Consider the following 16,603-nt stretch of genomic DNA (forward strand, 5'->3'; position numbering starts at 1 on the left):
TTTATTGTATCGGCCCAAAACCTCGCTAATTGATCTTTACGGTGCTTCCTCTATCAATTAGATCCTTTATCCATAGAATAAAGTATCTAGGCATATATATTTCTTCATATTTTGACTTCTATGAAGTTTCTTTTTTTTTTTTCTTTTTTTGTTACAGCTGATAAAAATCGTTTTTTGGACGATGCAATATGTAGAAAGCCTATTTTATTTACTAGCGTATTTATTTACTAGCGTATTTGCTCTTTCTTTCCTTTTTTTTTTTATTTCTATAGTGGAGATAGTCGCACGTAATGACAGATCACAGCCATATTATTAAAAGCTTGTGGTAAGAACGGGTTTCGTTCTAGTGCTCGAAAATAATATTCTAAAGCTTTTGTATGTTCTCCGTTACTTGTGTGGATAAGGCCTATGTTATAGAGTATATAACTTCGATCATAGGGATCAATTTCTAGTCGCATAGCTTCATAATAATTCTGTAAGGCTTCCGCATAATTTCCTTCGGATTGAGCCGACATCCGTTACGGTCGTCATTCGATTCAACGAATTCTCCGTTCCAAAACCGTACGTGAGATTTTCACCTCATACGGCTCCTCCTTTATGTGCATAATGAGAATAATCCATGGAATTAAAAAAAAGGTCGAAATATTGTCATTATGAACTGAGCGGGGCTAATGTTTTTACAAGAAATCTCTAGCCAACCCTCTTGCAAAAGATCTTTTCTTACCATCAAGCGTGTTCGTACTAGATAAATAAAGTAAACTCCAACAATTTCTTTGTTCTCAACGCTCCTTAATTTCCAGGAATTAGTCACTTCAACAATCTTCGATGGTTATATGGGTATCCAAAGTACGAACAAGATGGATGTTTGTTGTCCCAACCATTTCTCTTAGTTCCGATCCCGATAAGGAAAGGGAATCCTTTATAACAATAACAAAGTTTTCGTGTTGTTGATTCCTAGATGTAGTGCTTCTTCCTCTATGCCGCCTATTGGTACTAGTGTAGTAGGGTTGACCCACAATACAGACCCATAGGTGTAACCTTTCGCTCAATACTCGAATCAACAATTGAAGCATCTGAGGTTGCATTAATCGGGGATACACGACAGAAGGAATTGCTTTATTTATAAACTTCACCTTCAACAAGCGTAGATTTCTTTTTTTTTTTCAATAGTCTTTTTTTTTTTTTTTCTATTCCGAATCATGTGTCTTTTTCCTAAGACTAAGAGCGGTAAAATAAAAATAAAAAAAAAAATATATATAAAATAATTAAAATATATAAAATAATTATAATTATATAATAATAATCAAATCGCACCATCTCTGTAATAAGTAAATGCCTCTTTTTCTCCTGAAGTTGTCGGAATTATTCGTAATAAGATATTGGCTACGATTGAAAAGGTCTTATCAATAAAATTTCCATTTATCCGCGATCTAGGCATAGGTAGCAATCCATTCTATAACTCTTTTCATTACCCCTTCGTGAGAAAAAAAAAAGGATCTCACAAACAAAGGAAGCGTACAGTACGAAATAACATAAAAGCAGACCCATTCCATAAAAAAAAAAAAAAAAAAGATATAGCCCTCTACTTTACTTCAATTTTTTTGGCAGGAATCAAGAAAAAAAAAAAAAAAGAAATATTTGAATCCTATTTTATTTCATCCAAATTTATTAGTATAAGAATTTATTAGTATAAGAATAAAATATAAAAAGAAAAAAGAATTATTACGATTTCATCGAAGTTGAAGAATCAAAAAATTTATCCTACGGATTAGGATAGATTAGCAAAATTAGAGAAGTTTTGATTAAATTATGATAAAAAGAGGAAAAATAATCGAATAATCGTTCTATGATGAAAATAAAATAACTGCCCTTTTTTGTGTTTTGTGCATAGCAGGTATACAACATATAATCAAATATAAAAATCCCTTAGAGGATTTATGAATTTGTAATAGATTTACAGAGTAAGAGGTTGTTGTTGAGAGATCTAAAACTGGAAAAGAATTTTAGAATTCTTATAGAAATGGGGAATTAGAGTCTAAAGAGAATTATGAACTAAAAATATCCATTAAGCATAGTCTAAAAAAAAAAAACCAATCGATTGATTTGATTCGTTTCAATTCATTGATTTAATCCAGTCCGGTAGAAATATCAGAAAAAAGATGGGAGTGCCTTTTTCGCAAACATGAATAGATATATATGGTATATGTTTATCGTATTATATTATTTATTTTTAACAGCCCCCTCACAAAAAAATTTCTTCGAGTCGGGAGGCTAAAGAAAAAGTGCTGAAAAAAGTGATGAAAAGTTTTCTATTTTTATAGCTAGTTTTCTAGTTAGAATTGATATTGTTCGTACCTCTCGAACAATCTAATATGAATAACTCGCTATTCGCTCGGGTTATCGGCCATAATAATTATGTAGGAGAGATGGCCGAGTGGTTCAAGGCGTAGCATTGGAACTGCTATGTAGACTTTTGTTTACCGAGGGTTCGAATCCCTCTCTTTCCGCACCTTCACCTAATTCGCCAATGTAACTGACTACAATGTATCAAATCAAATAAGAACAGATACTAAAGAGTTAGACCCTTCTTTGATATAGATTCTCTATTCCCAATTTCTTTTTAATACGGAATACGTAAAATAGCGTACAGGGGATGAAAATCTACCTACGGATCTATCATACATGAATAGGAGAAAAATAAAATTTCCGAATCAAATCCCTTACCCTGTCTTCCTTTACTTAACCTTAACTCAGGTGAAAAGGGAGCAGAACCCTTGTTTTGTTATTTTAGTTAGGTTTAAGTCTGACGAGAATAATATTCTACGACAAGCAATTCATTTATTTTCAAACCGACCCATTTCCTATCTATTATTTGATTGACTAATCCTTTATATTGTAATGTGTGAAGGGTCAAATGCTTTGGTAATTCCTCATGGGTGGATGAATCAAGATAATTTTGAATCAGAGTTCTAGATTTTTGTTCATCCCTCGCTGAAATAATATCTCGGGGTTTGCAGCGATAACTTGGTATATCTACTGTACGACCATTAACTAAAATATGTCTATGGTTAACTAATTGGCGGGCTTGAGGAATAGTTGAAGCCATACCTAATCGAAAAAGGATGTTATCCAAACGCATTTCAAGTAATTGTAGTAAAACCTGACCTGTTGACCCTTTTGCTTTTCTGGCAATACGAACGTATTTAAGTAATTGTCGTTCTGTAAGGCCATAATGAAAACGCAATTTTTGTTTTTCTTCTAAACGAATACGATATTGAGATTTTTTACCGGAGCGCGATCGGTTTCTAAGATCGCTTCCGGCTCTAGGACTTTTACTAGTTAGTCCCGGTAAAGCCCCCAGACGGCGTATTTTTTTGAAACGAGGCCCTCGGTAACGCGACATAAAGACTCCTTATTAATTTGAATTTTATTGAAATTTCATAAACCTAAATTAAAACTGAACTAAATGAAGCGAAATCGACTGAAGGATTGTACTACAAATATTAATGAGATGAATTGGATCAATATCCATACTTTTTTGTATTGTATATAATGTATATTGTATATAATGTATACAAAAAATAGAAATTAAAATAAAATATATATAATATATAAATATATTAAATATAAAATATATATTAAATATAAAATATAAAAATTAAAATCTAAAAATTAAACCAAAAAAAGTTTCCTTTTTTTTTTTCTTGATTTATTCTGCAAAGATCTAACTCCTCCAATTTTATTCCTAATTGAAAGTTTCTACGACATAATAAACGGATCGTTGACCTTTGGAAAGAAAAGGGGAAAAAGCTTTTTCAATGTTCTTTGATTTCAAAAAAACATTATCAATCATGTAAAAAAGTAAAAAAGCAAACAAATAGAGAAAGCCGGCTATCGGAATCGAACCGATGACCATCGCATTACAAATGCGATGCTCTAACCTCTGAGCTAAGCGGGCTCAAATAATAGAAATTTTGTATCCATAGGAATTCAGCAAACTATTACGATCTTATCTATTAACTATCTATTAGTTATTCATAATTACTATGAATTATTAATATGAATTATAGACTAGAATTTAGAAAAACTAGAATTTTAAATTTTAAATGCCATATTTATGCCATACATAATTTATGCCATATTTAATATAATCATATTTAATATAATGATATATAATAATATATAATAATATATAATAATGGTAGATTCAATCTAATATTCAATCTAATATTGATAGAATATAATAATTAAGAATAGAATAATATAATTCTATTTGATTATATTTTAATCATTCTATTTGATTATATTTTAATCATATTAAAAATGATATTTTAATTTAATCATATTTTAATTTAATCATATTAATATTTAATAACATTATATTTAATAATATTAAATTATAATAATATTATTATAATTTAATTCTAATTTTATTATAATTATAAAAATTTTATAATTTTTATAATTATTTATTATTTATCTCTATATTATATATTTTTATTTTATATTTATTTTATTATATGTTATCTTTATTCTATTAGTCTATTCTATTTAGTATTCTATTCTATTTAGTATTATATTCTATTTAGTATTATATATATAATTTAGTATTATATATATATTAGTATAATATTAGTATACTAAGTATAATATTACTATATTTTTTATTTTATATTTTTAGTATTTTTTAGTATATTTTTAGTATATTTTACATTTAAATTATATATAATTTTTTTTTTTTATATAGATATAGATATAGATTTAATTTAATAGATAGATTTAATTTTAATATAGATAGATAGATTTAATATAGATTTAATTTATTTATTTTTAATATTTATTTATATTTAATATAGATTTAATATATATTTAATTTATTTATATTTAGTTTAGAATTATAAATAGAGTCTAATAATTAGATAATTATAGTGAAAATATTTTTATGCATTTATATATAATTTATATTTATATATAATTTATATATATATTATCATTATATAAATGATACGTTATAAGTCTAAATAATTAGAATGAAACTTTGTTTTTTAGACTAACTAATTCGAATTATCTTCGAAGTCGAAATAGAAATGAATGGAATAATTAGTTCTAGCTATTATGCTATTATACTAGAAAATAAATAATTAATAATGAATAAATTTTAAAATGAATAAATTTTAATAATGAATAAATTCAATTTTCATTTTTATTTTTATTTTTTAGTTATCTTATTATGGTTATATAGGATAGTCTAATAAAAGAATAAGAATAAAAATAAAATTAAAGAAAAAAGAAAAGATGCAACCCATAGAAATGAAATCCAGATCATAATGAGAGATGAGAGACTCCTTTCTTTTGTTTTCATTCATAAAGGCGGAAGCTAAGACGAAAAAAAAAAAAAAAAATCGACCGTTCGAGTAAATTGCCTGAGAAAAACTGAGAGTAAGGGGGGCATATATATGTTTTGGAATATCCATCTATATTGAATTGCGAATACAGAAATGATAAAATATTTTCTGATTGGACCAAATAAATACGGGTCATCCGATAGAGACGAAAGAAGATAAACAAACAAGAAATAAAATAGGTAAAGGACCCTTCGATAATAAGAATCAGTATCTATATCTACTAAATTCAAATACTAAATTCAACGGTTTTCGCATAAAAAGAAAGAAAATAAATAAATGAAAGAAAGGGGAAAGGAAGGGAAGGAGAAAGGGGGAAGGAAGTGCATCCTAATGAGATCCTAATCTCAAGACACAAAGGGGATATGGCGAAATTGGTAGACGCTACGGACTTAATTGGGATTGGATTGAGCCTTGGTATGGAAACCTACTAAGTGATAACTTTCAAATTCAGAGAAACCCCGGAATGAAAAATGGGCAATCCTGAGCCAAATCCTATTATTTTACGAAAATAAACAAAGGTTCAACAAGCGAGAATAATAAAAAAGGGATAGGTGCAGAGACTCAATGGAAGCTATTCTAACAAATGGGGTTGACTGTTGGTAAGGAATCCTTATATCGAAACTCCAGAAAGGATGCAAGATATACCTATATAAAATATAAAATAAATAGGTATACTAATGAAAAACCAAAAAAGACGACTCGAACCCGTATTTTTTTTATTTATATGCAAAATCAATTTATATGAAAAATAAAAGAATTGTTGTGAATCGATTCCAAGTTGAAGAAAGAATCGAATAGAATATTCATTAATCAAATCATTCACTCCATAGTCTGATAAATCTTTTGAAAAACTGATTAATCGGACGAGAATAAGATAGAGTCCCGTTCTACATGTCAATATCAATACCGACAACAATGAATTTATAGTAGAGGAAAATCCGTCGACTTTAAAAATCGTGAGGGTTCAAGTCCCTCTATCCCCAACCCCCAAAAAGCCCGTTTGCTATCTATTTATTTTATCCTACCCTTTTTGTTAGTGGTTCAAAGTTCCTTATGTTCTCATTCATCCTATTCTTTTCCATTTTACAAGCGTATCCTAGCAGAATTTTGTTCTCTTATCACAAGTCTTGTGATATGATATATTGTGATATATATATGATATACGTACAAATCAACACCCTTGAGCAAGGAAATACCTATATCAACACCCTTGAGCAAGGAATACCTATTTGAATGATTCATAATCCATATCATTACTCATACTGAAATTTACAAAGTCTTCCTTTTAAAGATCCAAGAAATTCCCCTTTTAATTTAATACTTTTTCGTTTTTTTTTTTGTTTTCATTTTTAAGTGACATAGACCCAAGTCATCTAGTATTATGAGGATAATGCGTCGGTAATGGTCGGGATAGCTCAGTTGGTAGAGCAGAGGACTGAAAATCCTCGTGTCACCAGTTCAAATCTGGTTCTCGGCGTATGATTAATTTGTATGAGTATCTACTCTACAAATTAATTGATATAGATCGACATAATACATACTTATCTAGCTAGCTATCTGGAAGTAAACCCTCTCTTTATTTATTTTTTTTTTTTTTTTTGTTTCTATTTTTTAGATGAGCAAAGAGTCTATTATAATTATAATGTAGTAAAAAAAATAAATAATGTAGTAAAAGAAAAAAATTTCATTATCTTTCCTCTTCTTTTTTATTTGTTCACGCTGTGGCTCCTCACATTCAAAAAGAATGTTAATACTTCATACATATTTAATTAAAAAAAAAGATTAAAATAGTTGGTTGAAAGGCCCAACCAAAAGTCTGGTCTAGAGGAGTTCAAGGATAGAAATAACCAAGACTCATCTCAGCTACAGTACAAATAGAATCCGATTCCCTTTCATTTATTTATTTGTATTCTCTTTCATATTCCATTTCTTCATTCCTTTCTATGTGACTCTCTAGAGTTCATCTAAGTGATGTGCGCGATACAAAGTTCACGGTATAGAACCCTTGTTGTTCATCCTATTGTCTCGGCTCGTCCGAAATAAAATAAAAAGGTATCTTCAAAAATCGAGAATTTCAATGATGTATTGTCTTTTATTTCTTTTTATTTATTAGCCTATCCATAAGAATACGAATGAAACCTCAATTCCTCCGTTTGAGCTAGAAGAGAATGTACAAATATTCCTTGAATATTTGAAGTTGTAATTAGTTTCTTATCATTCAATGAGCGTCTTGTATTTCATAAAAATTGGGGGCAATGTAATCCTTACGTAAAGGCCACCCTATCCAACTTTCGGGCATTAAGATACGTTTCAGTCGTGGATGATTCTCATAAGAGATTCCCAACATGTCATAAGATTCTCGTTCTTGAAAATCCGCACTTTTCCAAACCCAGAAAACAGACGGAATTCTAGGGTTACTCCTTGGAGCAAATACTTTTATACATACTTCTTCCGGTTGATCTACACCATACTCTATTCTCGTAAGATGATACACACTGGCTAACAGTCCGCCTGGTGCTACATCATAAGCACATTGGGAACGTAGATAATTGTAACCATATACATATAAAATAACAGCAATGGAATGCCAATCCTCGGGCTTTATTTGTAAAGTCTCTATTCCTTGGTAATCGAAGCCCAAAGATCTATGAACTAGCCCGTGTTTGACTAGCCAAACAGACAAACGGCCCTGCATCTTTTTTATCTCTCCCGCACTTTTCTTTTTTATTTGTAATTTGTATAAGATAAGTATTTCACATTTACGATGAAATCGAATTTATGAAGATTAATTCGTTGTTTGTTATTCTGTTTCTGAATCCTACCTAATTCACTAATTCGTGGGAAGATATTGAACTTTTGTAGTTGAAAAATGTTTCAGGAGGAATCTCTGAAGTAGATGGTGGTTGATAGAGTAATCCTTGATTATAATTTCCAGTATGAGTACTGCGTACAAGACAAAACTTGTGATTGGTAGTAAAACACCGATCCCCCTGTTGAGATCTAATTCGATCTTCATAGATTTCGCGAGATATTTTCTTACGAAGTTTTGTTATAGCATCTATAACTGCCTCGGGTTTAGGGGGACAGCCCGGCAAATAGACATCCACAGGAATTAGCTTATCGACTCCCCGAACAGTACTATAAGAATCAGTACTGAACATCCCTCCTGTAATTGTACACGCGCCCATAGCAATAACATATTTAGGTTCGGGCATTTGTTCATATAATCTCACTAAAGAGGGAGCCATTTTCATTGTTACTGTTCCAGCTGTTAAAATTAGGTCCGCTTGTCTAGGACTCGATCTTGGGACCAGCCCATAACGATCAAAGTCGAATCGTGAGCCTATTAATGAAGCAAATTCAATGAAGCAACAACTGGTACCATAAAGAAGCGGCCATAAACTGGAGAGTCTTGACCAATTTGAAAGATCATTTAATGTAGTTGAAATAACTGAGTTTTGGGTTGTTCGATCAAGTAAGGGAAATTCAATGGAATTCATACTCAATGTTATTATTATTTTTACTTTTTTCTTTCTTTTTATTATCTGAATATTCAGGAACTAAGACCATTCCAATGCTCCTTTTCGCCATGCATAAACTGAACCAACAATTAGGATAAGCACGAAAATTAAAGCTTCTATGAATACGGGTACCCCCAATACATCGAAACTCATTGCCCATGGATAAAGAAAAACCGTTTCAACATCAAAAACAACAAAAACTAGAGCAAACATATAATAACGGATTCGAAATTGTAACCAAGCATCGCCCATTGGTTCTATACCCGATTCATAACTAGAAAGTTTTTCTGGACCCTTTCTAATCGGGGCTAAAACTCCAGAAATTAGAAATGCCAAAATAGGAATAGCACTTGATATTATTAGAAATGCCCAGAAAATATCATATTCGTAAAGCAGAAACATAGACGAACTCCTATGAATGTGAAAAATAGACCGGATTAGTCGATTCGACCTGGAATTCATTGTCAAGTCATCCACAACTGTTTGTTTAGTCAAACCAACAATTCAGTTTGATCGAATCGTCTAGTTTCGTTTGTTTGCTGTTGCGTTTTAAGATTTATTGATTGGAATTAATCCTATTTACATTTCACTTATTTCGATTTAATTTCGATATAGTACTAATTTGTATTCGATATAGTACTAATTTGTATAGTAATAGTATAAATAGATATTTATACTATTACATTTATACTATTACATAGATATTTATACTATTACTATATAGTATAGTAGAATACTATACAAATCCAAAACAAGTAAAACTTTTTTGTTTTCACTTCATTTCGTATTTTTCTAAATAAAAGGAATTCTAATATATAACTAATATCTAATATGTATTAGAAATAAAAAAAAAAAAAAAAAACCTTTTCTCTTTTCTATTATCTTATTATCTATTATATATATAGAATATATATAGAATATAGAATAAATTTATATATATATTATATAGTATATTATATAGTTATATATAGAATATAGAATAAATTTATATATAGTTATATATAGAATACATTTTTTATTTTCTATCTATATTTTATAGATATTATATCTTTTTATAGATATTATCTATATATATATTATCTATATATATATATTTAATATATATTATATATATTTATGAGATTCTGTTGAAATGCGCTTTTGTTTTCAGTTTCTGAGCGATCTCCCTGTGAGCGAGCTTATGGGAATGATTTTAACCAAGCAACTGGAAGCGACCAGTTCCAATCAACAAAGAATACAATAATTAGGAAAAAAACTATACAACTTTTTTTATTTGTATTTGGATATTCTTTATTGTTTTAGTTTGCTTTAGTTTTAAGAATATTATTTTCATTTCATTTTTATTAATTTAATAAATATTTTTTTATTAATTTAATAAATATTTTAAATTAATAAAATATAAAAATTAATAAAATATAAAAATTAATAAAATATAAAAATTAATAAAATATAAAATAAAAATATAAAATATAGGGCTATACGGACTCGAACCGTAGACCTTCTCGGTAAAACAGATCGAACTGATTATTATCAAAATGATTCGACCTATTTCAAAGACCCAACATGCATTTTTTTGCATTGGGCTCTTTCATTAACTGATAGAAATATCAGTTAGTCTACCATATATATATTTTTTCTCTTAGAAAAAAAAGGAAGATGGTTCCATGTGCTCTGATTCATTACTGATACAGGAGCACTACCAAAGTGTTTCAAAGAAGGGAAAGTTTATCTTGACGTAGGTCTGCTTCTGGCCTAGATCAACCTAAGTTAAATGAAGTCTCTATCATCCTGATTAAAAAATCAAAGATGAAACTTCATACACCTTAAGATTCATAGGACGAAAAGAGAATTTTTGAGGTCCTTATACTCATTATGCCTAGCATTGAATAGACTGGGTATTCGCCCTATCAATATCTCAAATCAATGATAGGTTCGATTCGGATCCTGCTCCTGCCTAAACGGCACCCGAATCGAACCAAACCATTTGTCAGGCTATTGTTCTCTTGTTTTGTTCCTTCAAAGTAATGGAGTAAGACATCGATTTCTCAAAAGGATCAATTTTTTTTGATTGCATGATAGACTCCCCTGAAAAACATTGGCGCGCGTGTAAACGAGGTGCTCTACCTAACTGAGCTATAGCCCTTGTGTTTGTGATACATATTTTATCATATTATTTAGATAATTTCTTGTCAAGATGAATATTACATGATCCAACATCATAATCATACCTTTTTGGTCGGTTTGATTGGTATTGCTTAGAAGTAATATCGGATTTATAATCCATCGATGTGATAGGTCCCTTTTCTTTCTCTTTATGATTCCTTATGATAATAAATGACCTACTTAACTCAGTGGTTAGAGTATTGCTTTCATACGGCGGGAGTCATTGGTTCAAATCCAATAGTAGGTAGAACTTATTAGATACCATTGATCCCGGTGTCTAATAAGTTTTTCTACCCACCTTCTTTTATTGATTTTCTATCTTTTTCATCCTATTCTATTTCCGTTTTCAATTTTCAAATTTTTCGTTAGATCAAATTTCACTATTTCACTTTTGATTGTATTTGATTCTATTTAATCAGCAGAATAAAAATGGGATGTAGAAACGAAAGTTCTGTTTATACGGAAATTCTTTCGATTAACCAACTAGTTACGAAATCGCGTTGATAGCCTTTACTCGTGTCCTAGCCCATCTGAGAGCTAGATTTGCCTCAATTGTTTGCCTCTTGCCTTCAGCTTTCCTCAAGTTAGCTTCCGCTATTTCAAGAGCTTGCTGAGCTTCTTGTGGATCAATGTCACTACCCTTTTCCGCATCCTTTCCAAAAATAGTGATTTCATTATTGACTATTCTAGCAAAACCACACCATCAGAGCCATCGTTAACCATTGGTCGTTAAGGCGTATTCTCAAAATACCTATATCTACAACTGTGGCAATAGGCGCGTGATTTGGTAATACGCCAATTTGTCCGCTATTAGTAGATAAAATGATTTCTTTCACTTCTGAATCCCAAACAATTCGATTATGGGTGAGTACGCAAAGATTTAAGGTCATTTATTCAATTTGCTCTCCATTTCTAAGTTCGTAGCCTTCGCAGTAGCTTCATCGATGTTACCTACCAAATAAAAGGCCTGTTCAGGAAGACCGTCTAATTCTCCGGAAAGGATCAATTGAAATCCTCTAATTGTTTCTGCTAGGCCAACATATTTCCCCGGGGAACCAGTAAATACTTCCGCTACGAAAAAGGGTTGTGATAAGAAACGCTCAATTTTTCGCGCTCTTGCTACGGTTAAGCGATCCTCTTCGGACACTTCGTCCAACCCCAGGATAGCTATAATGTCCTGAAGTTCTTTGTAACGTTGTAAGGTTTGCTTAACCCTTTGCGCAGTTTCATAATGTTCCTTTCCAACGATTCGAGGTTGGAGCATAGTTGACGTTGAGTCTAAAGGATCTACCGCTGGATAGATACCTTTGGCAGCTAATCCTCTTGATAGTACGGTAGTAGCATCTAAATGCGCAAATGTTGTGGCAGGGGCAGGGTCGGTCAAATCATCCGCGGGTACATAAACTGCTTGAATAGAAGTTATGGATCCCTCCTTGGTAGAAGTAATTCTTTCTTGTAAAGAACCCATTTCGGTACTAAGGGTGGGTTGATAACCCACAGCGGAAGGCATTCTACCCAATAAGGCAGATACTTCGGATCCCGCTTGGACAAAACGGAAGATATTGTCTATAAATAGAAGTACGTTTTGTTTATTAACATCTCGGAAATATTCCGCCATAGTTAGGGCAGTCAACCCAACTCTCATACGAGCTCCTGGCGGTTCATTCATCTGACCGTAGACTAAAGCCACTTTTGATTCCGCAAGATTTTGTTCATTAATTACTCCAGATTCTTTCATTTCCATGTAAAGATCATTTCCTTCACGAGTACGTTCACCTACTCCGCCAAATACGGATACACCCCCATGAGCTTTGGCAATGTTGTTGATCAATTCCATAATGAGTACTGTTTTACCTACCCCAGCTCCCCCAAATAGTCCGATTTTTCCTCCACGACGATAAGGAGCTAAAAGATCGACTACTTTAATTCCTGTTTCAAAAATAGATAATTTTGTATCTAATTGTATGAAAGCGGGCGCAGGTTTATGAATAGGGGATGTTGTGCGAGTATCTACAGGACCTAAATTATCAACGGGCTCCCCAAGCACGTTAAAAATTCGTCCTAGGGTCGCTCCGCCGACTGGAACACTTAGAGGAGCTCCCGTGTTAATCACTTCCATTCCTCTCATTAGACCATCTGTAGCGCTCATAGCTACAGCTCTAACTCGATTGTTTCCTAATAATTGCTGTACCTCACAAGTTACATTAATTTGTTGACCGATGGTATCTCGACCCTTAACTACCAAAGCGTTGTAAATATTAGGCATCTTGCCCGGGGGAAAGGCTACATCCAGTACTGGACCGATGATTTGAGAAATACGTCCCAGATTTTCTTTTTCAAGCGTGGAAACTCCAGGAACAGAAGTAGTAGGATTTATTCTCATAATAAAATAAAGTGAAATATGTCAATTTTTTTTTTCGAAAATTTTCTAATAAAAAAAATCTTCGACAGCAAGTTGATCGGTTAATTCAATAAGAAATGGGGATTAGCACTCGATTTCGTTGGTACCATCCAATTGAATGCAATTCAATTGGATTGTTTCCTTATTCAATGAAGGAATTTTTAAGTTCAACCAACCTATTTGCAAAATATCAAGTGGATAAATAAATAACAATTTTGAGAGAGTCTTTCATTTGTCTATCATTGTCTTTCATTTGTCTATCATTATAGGCAATACCATCCATATTATCTATGGAATTCGAACCCGAACTCTATTTACGATTCCTTATTTCTATCTCATTAGCCCTTATTTCATTTCGTATTTTATTTTAGCATATCGATTTTTTTTTACGTCCAACCTATCCCCCCTTTTTCCATCTATATTCCTTTTTTTTCATTTCATAAACGAATTACGCATATTTTCACATCTAGGATTTACATATACAACATATATTACTGTCAAGAGTGAATTTCTTATTCTTTCTTATTTCTTATTATTGAATTTATATTATTTCTTATTTTATATTATTTCTTATTATCTTATTATCTTATTATTGATTATTATTGACTATTGACTTATTATTGAATTTATATTATTATAGTATTATCTTATTATTGACTATTGACTTATTATTGAATTTATATATTTTATATTTAATTTATATATTTTATATATATATTTTATATTTATAATTCTAATTATAATTATATATTTATAATATTTCTATTTCATTTATTTCATTTTCATTTCGATTCAAAAAAAAAGTAAGGAATTCTAAACTTGAAAAACACGGATTGGGTTGCGCCATACATATGAAAGAATATAGAATATGAAAGAATATAGAATAATGATGTATTTGGCGAATCAAATACCATGGTCTAATAAGGAACCTTTCGGATTAGTTGATAATTTTTTGAAAGATTTCTTCGAAAAGGTTTCATTAACTCCTAATTTATGCCGAGCAGACCTTGTTGTTGCGAAAATTTTCAATTCATGAGTTGTAGGGAGGGGCTTATGTCACCACAAACAGAGACTAAAGCAAGTGTTGGATTCAAAGCTGGTGTTAAAGAGTATAAATTGACTTATTATACTCCTGAATATGAAGTCAAAGATACTGATATCTTGGCAGCCTTCCGAGTAACTCCTCAACCCGGAGTTCCGCCCGAGGAAGCAGGGGCAGCAGTAGCTGCTGAATCTTCTACTGGTACATGGACAACCGTGTGGACCGATGGGCTTACCAGCCTTGATCGTTACAAAGGGCGATGCTACCACATTGAGCCCGTTGCTGGAGAAGAAAATCAATATATATGTTATGTAGCTTACCCCTTAGACCTTTTTGAAGAAGGTTCTGTTACTAACATGTTTACTTCCATTGTGGGTAATGTATTTGGGTTCAAAGCCCTGCGCGCTCTACGTCTAGAGGATCTGCGAATCCCTCCTTCTTATACTAAAACTTTCCAAGGCCCGCCTCATGGCATCCAGGTTGAAAGAGATAAATTGAACAAGTACGGTCGCCCCCTATTAGGATGTACTATTAAACCTAAATTGGGGTTATCCGCTAAGAACTACGGTAGAGCAGTTTATGAATGTCTACGTGGTGGACTTGATTTTACCAAAGATGATGAGAATGTGAACTCCCAACCATTTATGCGTTGGAGAGACCGTTTCTTATTTTGTGCCGAAGCAATTTTTAAAGCACAGGCTGAAACAGGTGAAATCAAAGGGCATTACTTGAATGCTACTGCGGGTACATGTGAAGAAATGATTAAAAGGGCCATATTTGCCAGAGAATTGGGAGCTCCCATCGTAATGCATGACTACTTAACAGGTGGGTTCACTGCAAATACTAGCTTGGCTCATTATTGCCGAGATAATGGTCTACTTCTTCACATCCATCGCGCAATGCACGCAGTTATTGATAGACAGAAGAATCATGGTATGCACTTTCGTGTACTAGCTAAAGCTTTACGTCTGTCTGGTGGAGATCATATTCACGCTGGTACAGTAGTAGGTAAACTTGAAGGAGAAAGGGACATAACTTTGGGCTTTGTTGATTTACTACGTGATGATTTTATTGAAAAAGATCGAAGCCGTGGTATTTATTTCACTCAAGATTGGGTTTCTATACCAGGTGTTCTGCCCGTAGCTTCGGGGGGTATTCACGTTTGGCATATGCCTGCTTTGACCGAGATCTTTGGAGATGATTCCGTACTACAATTCGGTGGAGGAACTTTAGGACACCCTTGGGGAAATGCACCGGGTGCCGTAGCTAATCGAGTAGCTTTAGAAGCATGTGTAAAAGCTCGTAATGAGGGACGTGACCTTGCCCGCCAGGGTAATGAAATTATCCGCGAGGCTGGCAAATGGAGTATGGAACTAGCTGCTGCTTGTGAAGTATGGAAGGAGATCAAATTTGAATTCGAAGCAATGGATACTTTAGATAAATAAAATTTGAATTCGAAGCAATGGATACTTTGTAATCCAGTAATTACTGTTGGTTTGTTGAATTGCAATTAAACTCGGCCCAATCTTTTACTAAAAGGATTGAGCCGATCCTAAAGATTGGTGTATTCTTTTCTATCCTATTCGTTCCGTGTTGGAATAGAAACTTATTGTATTAGTAGACGAGATTTTATTGTATTAGTAGACGATATTTTACGAAAAAGGTTCTTGATAGGAGAAAAATTTCTTTTTTCAATTTTTTCAGTGCGAATTTTACACAACATAGGGAAATCGCTATTTCTAATTGAAAATTTATATTTATAATTGAAAAGAAAAAAGTAAAGTATCATATATCATATATAATGAACTGATACTCCAGGTTCTCACAAACGAGAATCCTTTACTTCAATATTCACTCATTATTAGTTTAATGATTGTATCCATTATGCGTATTCCGATAGGAAATAAATGATTTTTTTTTTTTCATCAAATGACTATTCATCTATTATACTTTACATCTAAATAGAGGCAAGAAAACTCTATGGAAAAATTATGGTTCAATTTTATCTTGTCTAAGGGGGAATTAGAATACAGATGTGGGCTAAGTAAATCAATGGATAGCCTTGGTCCTA

The 16,603-nt window shown here is 32.0% G+C and overlaps 3 non-coding genes across 3 annotated transcripts; 2 read left to right on the plus strand and 1 right to left on the minus strand.

Annotated features, from left to right (window-relative positions):
• Window positions 1-2,420: 2,420 nt before the first annotated feature.
• Window positions 2,421-2,507, plus strand: TRNAS-GGA (transfer RNA serine (anticodon GGA)). Its single transcript has one exon. It is a non-coding gene; the product is annotated as a tRNA-Ser (tRNA).
• Window positions 2,508-3,885: 1,378 nt separating this feature from the next.
• TRNAT-UGU (transfer RNA threonine (anticodon UGU)) lies at window positions 3,886-3,958 on the minus strand. Its single transcript has one exon. It is a non-coding gene; the product is annotated as a tRNA-Thr (tRNA).
• A 2,851-nt stretch (window positions 3,959-6,809) lies between these two features.
• TRNAF-GAA (transfer RNA phenylalanine (anticodon GAA)) lies at window positions 6,810-6,882 on the plus strand. The gene has a single exon. It is a non-coding gene; the product is annotated as a tRNA-Phe (tRNA).
• The last annotated feature ends 9,721 nt before the right edge of the window (window positions 6,883-16,603 follow it).

Source organism: Durio zibethinus, unplaced genomic scaffold (assembly GCF_047325235.1).
Source record: "Durio zibethinus cultivar Kanyao isolate XHJ-2024 unplaced genomic scaffold, ASM4732523v1 HiC_scaffold_246, whole genome shotgun sequence".
Classification (NCBI taxonomy): Eukaryota; Viridiplantae; Streptophyta; class Magnoliopsida; order Malvales; family Malvaceae; genus Durio; species Durio zibethinus.